The sequence below is a fragment of the Hippocampus comes genome, unplaced genomic scaffold (assembly GCF_001891065.2).
Source record: "Hippocampus comes isolate QL1 unplaced genomic scaffold, H_comes_QL1_v1.1 scaffold367, whole genome shotgun sequence".
Classification (NCBI taxonomy): domain Eukaryota; kingdom Metazoa; phylum Chordata; class Actinopteri; order Syngnathiformes; family Syngnathidae; genus Hippocampus; species Hippocampus comes.
The window spans coordinates 189,672-197,772 of record NW_017805741.1 but is presented as its reverse complement, the minus strand read 5'-3'; the positions used below and the strand labels follow the sequence as shown (position 1 = coordinate 197,772).

General features: G+C 55.3%; 1 protein-coding gene across 1 annotated transcript in view; it reads left to right on the top strand.

The window, feature by feature from the left end:
* The window catches only part of ankfn1b (ankyrin repeat and fibronectin type III domain containing 1b), a gene marked incomplete at its 3' end in the record, with an annotated part of 56,070 nt that overhangs the window by 7,379 nt on the left and 40,590 nt on the right, over window positions 1–8,101 (top strand). The gene's annotated exons all lie outside the window — the stretch shown is intronic.

Below are 8,101 nucleotides of genomic sequence, written 5' to 3'. Positions count from 1 at the left end.
TTACCGCCCGCCGAGACCGGCGGCCCGCCGTAAGCGGCGGCGACGCCGCGGCGCGTTGAAAGACGGCCGCGGCGCATCAGCAACGCGGCGGCTCCGCATAATGAAGTGGAAACATCGATTTGTGTACCGGTGTGCGGTTAATTGGCAGATGGAGGGGGCCAGAGGCGCCGAATTGCCCCCTCCGAGTGCCGAGGCGATGGATTGCGTGAAAGTGAACTCCGTGCATGTTTCGTCCTTCTGCCTTCTTTCTAATAGTCCGCGGAGGGTGACGTTCCCGCTCACGGAAGGCGGTACTTGGAAAGCCATGACCATCGTTAGACCGTCACTAGAATGTACTCGGCCCAAAAGGGGAGTTTTTCATTCCTAAAAAGGAACTTTGGTGAGAAGCGTTTCAAAACTGTCAGGAAACAAATCTGCACATCAAGTGTATTGTGCATCGAATAAACTCAGCTCTAAAACATGATATGCAAAAGAGTTAAATACCTCTCAGTGGCTCTTAACAAATGTCCTCTACAGTACCGGATTAAAAAATAAATAAAATAAAATAGACGTCGTTTAAAAATTGTTTGCGTTTCGACCACTAGAGGGAGCCCGCACAGCACCAGCCTTCCCTGATCAGTTTTCTGGTTAGTTTTTGCATTTGGAGTTTTGTTTCATTTCATTTAGTGGGTGTGTTCATTTGTATTGGTTCGTTTTTTCGAAAATGCTCCATTTTAGTCGAGTTTTACTCATTGCTTTTTTAATTAAAAAAAAAAAAAAAAAAAAAGCAAAGTAAGTAGCGTGTGGTCAAAACTCCAAAACAAATCAGCTACAGCATAATAGGCTAGAGTAGCGATCACGAACTAAGCCCAAAGGCTCACGGATGACATGAATTGACAAAGAGGCGCATTTTAGTGCGCGTCCACTTTTCACCCCCCTGTCCATTGGAGACCTGCCGAACTTCCGAAACACACAGCGGAATTGTTGCGTTGCAATAATGGACATGAACGACCACCCTGACAATTTTTTTGTTTCTACCGAGTCACGCTTTGGCGTTGTCACGTTGCCACCTTGAGAAAGGGAATGCCGGTGCCTGAATGTGCCTCTCTTTGTTTGGGGGCGCAGACCCCGTCTCGTCTCGTCGCTGTCGAGCGAATGGGCGGAGAGGCTCAAAGGCCCGAGTCGGCACGTTCGGCCCGCCGCCGCGCTCGCGCACTCTGACGCCGCTTTGGCGGATGACTCGTGCGCTTTGCCAATGCGGACGACCCCCAGAGGAGAAGTGTCCTCCAACGTGACGTTGTCAGTCTCATGGCTTGGTAATTCACCCAAAAGCGTGACTTTTTGACCTGAGCTTGACAACATATCGTTTTGGATGAGTTCCTCAATGGTGAAAGGCCCGTCAGTGTATTTGGAGTCACCTGCCTGAATCCGGCAGCGTACTCATTCCGTTAGTGGCCACAGCGTGGCAGCAGAGCGCCGTCAAAAAGCAGACCGCGCGAGACGCCTGCCGGCTGCGCTCCCCTGCGCCTGCGCGCCAAGTGCCAAGTGCCACCTGAACGGCAGTGGAGCTTTGTCTCCGCCGACTCATTCATCCTGTGCTAGATTAACAGCCAAACGTTGGCTCTGACAGTCATTCTCTGCCTGACTTGTGCAGCGGCCGAGAAAAAAGTCCGTTATTGGGGGAGAGCAATTAAGTGCAATGGCATGAGTTTGCGTGGCGCCCTCGATGAATGTGCAATTGATTGGAAACTTTATTATGATTATTTTTTTGTATCGCTCCTTACTGCCATCCGAAGGACCGGAGTGGAACTGTGTCGACCGGAAAAAGCTAGGAGCGCTCGACCCGCAAACGTTTCTGACAAATTGCAGACCTCTTCCAATAAATAGGCATTCATCAACCCCCATTGTCGTGACTTTACTTTGCGTGGGAACGTTTGCTCCTGCCGCTTTGGTTGCCGTCGGCGACGGAGGAAACAATGTCCACCCGCCTCTTTTTCCAGCTTCCTGCCACCGCTTGCAGTCGCGGCTTTTGCTGACACGGGCGCTCTTGCGGAGGATTACCGAGCCGGGAGTTCACTAATGACCCTCTCCTAGCAGTCCCTCTTCATTAAATAATCATCGACATGGTTCGACATCAGGGGGGGCGATCGGGAACCAATCGAGGGCGCCTTCTCACCGGTGCCTGCCCGTGTAGTTAGCATGGGGAGGGGGGTGGGGTAACCCCCAACCCCCAACGCCCTTGCCGTAGCAATGAATGCGTCAAACGATGCAGTCAGTGGCAAAGTGACAACGTTTTGGGCCTTACTCGGCCGGCCTCTTGTCCAAAATAGAGCGTCCGCCCCGTCAAGAGTGAAATGCGCGCTTTGTGCCCCTCGGCAGCTGTCGGTGGCTTTTGATGAAGGGGGCTCTCGGCAAGCCCTTTTCCACCCAGAGGCCGCCGCCGCGCGAGCGCGCGCGAGGGCTTTCGGCATGCCGGCGAGCTTGCCGACTGAGGCCGCGCGGAGCCGCTCGGGCGCACCGGGTCCCCTTTTTAGAGGCTCCGTCTGGCGGCTCCGGCGTCACCCTCTTGAGCTTCGGCGCCCGCTTGTGGATGAAGCACGGCCGTCGGGCGGCGGCGACGCTGCAACTTTTTAGAGTAGGGGCAAATGCCTTCCGTACAGTAACTCGGCCGGGCGGGATGCTAGCACGCCATGCGAAACGCCGTGGACGGGCTAACGAATAGCATCCAGGCGGTGCCGTTTGAACCCTTGGTCCAGTTCGCCCCGGGCCCGCCACCCGTTTCTCGGCCCCGCTTGAGTGGGCTTCCGACAGTTGACGAGCTTTCATCCTTCCCCTCTTCTGTTTGCGGCCCTCCGACGAAAACGTTCGGACACCCCCGCCTCAGTCGACATTTGAAAACAAACGCTCGTCAAGGGGATCCCTTCCCCGATCGTTGGGCCGAGCCCCCGGCGGGCCCGAGCCCGGCGTCGGAGCGCTTCCCCGAGTCTCGGGCGCAAAGGCGTTTCTTGGAGAGCGGCGACTCCCCCCGCGTCCTCTCCTCCCGTCCTCCGTCCGGGCCGGCCCCCCCCCCCCGCAGACCCTCTGTCTGCGCTGAGAAAAGCGGGGAGCGGGGCAGACTGTTTTATTTGTGCGGCGCGAGGTTAAAAACTTCCCGCGCAATTCACATTCCGGTAACACTTTCCAATAATGGGGCGAGCAATTTCCTTGAAATGGATGCGTGGCCGCCACAAGGCAAAACGGCGCTTGGAGCTTTCGCTCACCCGCGGCTGACCTCCGCTTGGCCCGCCTTTCTCGGGCGCGCGCGTGCCGGCGGGAGAAATCGCGGGACCGGCGCGTCGGGCGCTTTGCCGCGTCGGGACGACGGGAGGCGCGCCGCTGCCCGCGCCGCTCGTTCCGTGTTGGAGCTCATAACTGGATTGGCCACTCAAGAGGAAGACCGCTCGCTCCGTTGAAATGAAATGAATTGAATTGAAATTGAATCCTCGTCATCGACCGAGGAACTTCCCTCAAATGCTCATTCGGAACAACGCGGGCCCGCCTGCGCCTGCGCCTGCATCTGTATCTGCGTATGAATTCGAGCAAGTGTGAGTGAGTGACGGTACTTTGGAGAGAGTCGGCGTCATTGATTGTGTGAGTGAAGAGCGCGCGAGTGTACACAAGCGTGCGTGCGCCTCGGCAATGTTCCCATATTTTGTCCTGCCTGTTTTCTGCCGGCACCCAAAGTAAGCAAGCAAATGAATCGACGCAAATATTTTCACATTCGTTCATCCCCGAGCGCCCTTCAGCGACGGCGGCACCACGGCAATTTGTTTTTCGCCCCCTCCCGACTCGCCGCCGTGCTCAGTCGGTGCCGGCGCGGGTGAGAAAGCGCGCAAACGCAAACGTCTCCCGCCGGGCCGCAGACGGCATCCTTGGCCCGCGGGCGTGACCGCCAAGTAGGACTTGCGGTGCCGCGACGGTGTGTGTGCACGCGCGCGTGTGTGTGTCAGTGCGTGCACGGGTGAGTGTTATGAATGCATCATTTTGACGCAAGTAAAGAAACGTGCGGTATTCAAATTTACAGTGCAGCCTAAAAAAAAAAAAAAAAGTTTTCTGTTTTCGTAAGAGAAAATCGGATTTTTTACAAACACACATGCGCGTCGTTAAATGGAATGGAAATCAATGGCGCTGTTTTTGCCACATGGATCGCCTCCAAACTCTTCAGTAAGCTGCCGTCAGATTTGTGGCTCCTCAAAAAGATCCGTCTGCCCGTCGTGTTTGATGAGCCGTCGACGTGTCGCTTTGTGTTCAGACGTGCCTTGTTTCAAGTCGGAACGCTGCATCGCCGTTTTGTTGTTTTGTTTTGTTTTTCCGCCGACCTACGGCGTTCCCCGTCATACATGGCACTCAGCTAGCAGACTTTGTGCTTATATTAAATACATGACATAGAATTGCCTTTTTAATGTTTGAACTGGGAGTGGCCATGAACAGCTTGAAGCCTCTTTTTTTTTTTTTTTTTTTTTTTTTACAAATTGCTCACCAGTAGTTTAAAAAAAAAGGGGGGTCGGGTGGGCGTTTTGAATTTTCAAATGTGCAGTAATCCCCCCACCCCACGAGAACGTGTATGCGTAAGCACGACTGTGTGTGTGGCTGCCGGCAGACGGCTCGGTTCCCGGCCTTGTCATTGCGTCTCCCGCGCGGCCTCTGATGTGGTCGGGGGCTGCGGCTTTCATTACGGAGCGCCTGCGGCCGCCGCGCGCGCTCGCCCCCTTCTCGCGTGTCTATGTAAACACGGCGCTACGCGGCGGCCTTCTCGCAAACGGAGACGCGCTCGCCGGCCCGGCCGCCTCCGCGCCCACGCGGATGGAAAGATGGCGCGCGCGGCGGCGGCCCGCCAAAGTGTCTGTCTGAATGGACGCCGAAGACTTAATCGGCGCACGCGACGCCCTCCTTGGCGTTGGTGGGCTCCCACCACGGCTGATATCAAAGACAGATGTTGGCTCCGGTTCCGTCGTACCGCTCGTGCGCGTTTAAAAGCTTGTGAACTCGCGCCGGCATTTGTGAGCCGTACGCTCGCTTCTGCTTGTGAGACTGCGCGTGAGAGAGGCACGGTGTTTTTGTGAGCGTACGCCGGTGAGATGATGTGTCTGACGGAAAGAGAGAGAACGCACGCGCGTTCCTGCGCAAGGCAGGCTGGCTGGCGTCTGCTTGCGAGATTCACAGAGGGAGAGGATATTCCTCATCATAGGAAACTCTCCTGACCCCTAGTGGTTGCTCGTTGAATAGAACATTTGGCACGCGCCTGCCCGATTTGCACTCATCTCGTGAGATGCCGGCATCCGCCATGAAATATTGCGTGTCTCGGGACCTTTCAACGTGTCTCAGGAATTTGTTGTCCGGCGCGCTTGCAGCCAAATTACAGCTCGCTAGCTTTTGGTGACAAAGAAGCACATCCGCGTTCCGTGCTCGGAGCCCGCAGTCAGTTTGTATGCCGGCGCGTCGCTCGGCCGCATCGGCCCGCCGGCGTTTGCCACGAGCCATTTGCGGCACTTGTGAGCACCGAAGGGCGTACGCGTCGTTGCCCGTTTGCATTCTCTGTCGAGTTGTCTGTCTTGGCGATCCGTCGGCGTTTGACATCCACTGGCTTTTCGTCACGTCACTCCGTCCAATTGTTTTTTGTTTTGCAGCCAGCAGATGGCGTCCTTCCGATGTCTTTGCTTCACATCCGCCGCGTTGCGTGAAGGCCAGTCCGGTATTTGAGCGCAGCGGGGCTCCAGGCTAACTCGGTCACTTTTTTCGGGGCTCTCGCCGTCCCCGGACTTTGTTAGCTCAGTAGTTTTCATGGAGTCCAATGAATAGCCTTGATCTTTCAAACGGTGCCACGTCCAGCCAGGTGATGCGGACGGCGTCCAATTTTGTCCGCGCTCCGTCGAGCGCCGCCTTCTTTGTTGGCGCTAGCGTCGGTCGGCATCGCCGGCGCGGCCAAAGACCGCGGCCTTCCCTCGGGGGCCCTCGCTCATTTTTCAGGCGGGCCTGTCTCTTTAAGGCGCACGCTGTTTGTCGACGCCGAGGCTCGGCGGAGTGAGACCTGGGCGGGCTCGCTGCGAGGCTCCTTTCATAGGGGCTCCATTTTGTTCTTCATAAAATGGCACTCAGTGGCCGAGGGACTGGCAGGCACCCAGCTCCCCGGGAAAGCAAAGAATGCCCGCCTTGATTTCGCGACGAACGGCGACTGGCCGAGGAGGGCCGGGCTTGCTCCCCGGTGCCGCTCCATCCGAAGGCCCGCGCGCGGCGGCGCCCGCCTGGATTTCTGCACTGGACGCTCCGAAAGAGCGCTTTCTGATTTTCAGCGAACCGCTTCCGCCCCCAAATTGCCCCCCCCCTCCCCCCCAGTGCCTGTTTGTCAAGCTGCGGCTTTTTGTTGTTGTTGTTGTTGTTTGTTCTGTTTTTGTTAGCTTGAGAAGTCTCCGTGATGGATTGGCTGCCACTTTGTGAGTTGTTGACTAGCTCTGGTTTATTGCACATTTTCAAGCAAGCCTTTACAGCGCCACTAATGACCCCCCCCCCCCAGCACATATGTACGTACACGTTCTGGACACTCGCTTGGCTACACAGACACACCTGTCATTACTTAGACGCGTACGCATTCTCCGCCATCTCGCACGGCGAAACACCCCCCCACATGTGCTCTCGTTATATTGCCTTTCAAACCCAGCACACGAGCCACCAAAATCAAACGCGCTTTTGCATCAAAGGAGTCCCTGCGCAACCCAACACACTCTCACTCCCTTTCACCCGCATCTTTTTTTTATTTTGCGGGTTTTGCCCTGCCGGCGACATCGATAGCAGATCGGACGAAGAGCGGATCCGTGCATCCATTAGTCCTTTGCGGTCGCTCAACAGCAGTACGGCGAGACAGGAGCTCAGGCAAGGGGACGCACGCGGCTTCCATTTTGACAGATATGACACATCTATTTTCTCGGAGACGGGAAATGTCCGCCGAGTGGATGAGCTGTACGTACGCGTGACCTCGTGACATTTGGCCGTCGAGAATCGTGGGCGGGGAGCAGAGGCTCAACAGAAATGCCTCGAATCCATGAAATAGAATGTCTTTGGCTTATCTCATCCACGAGTGACTTGACCGATTGCTCCGTTTTGAAAAATCAATGTGAACGTTGATGCCAAGAATTTGGCTCGTTAGCGCGTCACGCGACCTGCCGACGTTGCTCCTTGCGCCGGCGGTGCCGAAAAACCGATTCAATCATTGGAGTCGCTTATTAATGTGACATAATAGGGCCCGACCGATTAATCAGGTGGCCCATTCAATCACTCAATCGATAGTCGGCAAAGATCACATTCTGCCATTTTAAAAAAAAAAAAAATTGGTCGCTTTTTGCTGATTATTCTCTGTGTTGTACAGTGAAGTACTATCACACAAACTCGAGCGAAACTTGTTTTATTCAGTCTGTTTTTTTTCCTCAATTGATTGGCCAATATATCTGTTATCTGAATTCATCTTGTCGAGGCCCTCAAAGTGTTTTGAAGATGATGCAAGCATTCACGCCCGTGGACGATTTCCAGTCTCGTGCATGTTTTTGGAACGTGGGAGGGAGAAAGCCACACAGAAAGGCCGAGTCTGAGATTCAACCCCTGAACCAAGAACTCTGAGACAGATTAGTTAACCGCAAAAAAAAAAAAAAAATCGTAATCAAAAATGTTGGTACGTGACGTGACGGGGTTGGGGGGGCAAGAGAGAGAGAATGGGAATTTTCAAGACGCGCCTCCCTCCTTGCCAAGTCCAAAGCACGTTTAATGAGATACAAGGGGAAGGCCGCAGCGATGAGTGAGCAAGCAGAATAGGGCGAGATTCTTTGGGCCCCGTCCCCTAATTGGCTGACTGACTGCAGAAAGACAACACTGTCTCTCTTTAATGCGGGCGGGGTGAGAGGTCACTGTATTGCATTTGTAAGGTCAGCGGTGGAGGTCGCGCTCAGCTCTGGGCCTTCCTGTTGCAGACAGCAAGGTCATGCCACCTACATGGAGCCCAATTATCCCCGCCAACTAATCACCGCTCGCCTCGTTCCGCCGCGCGCGCACACGCACGCGCCCGACCGCGCTCGCGCGCGCGCGCGCACGCACATTG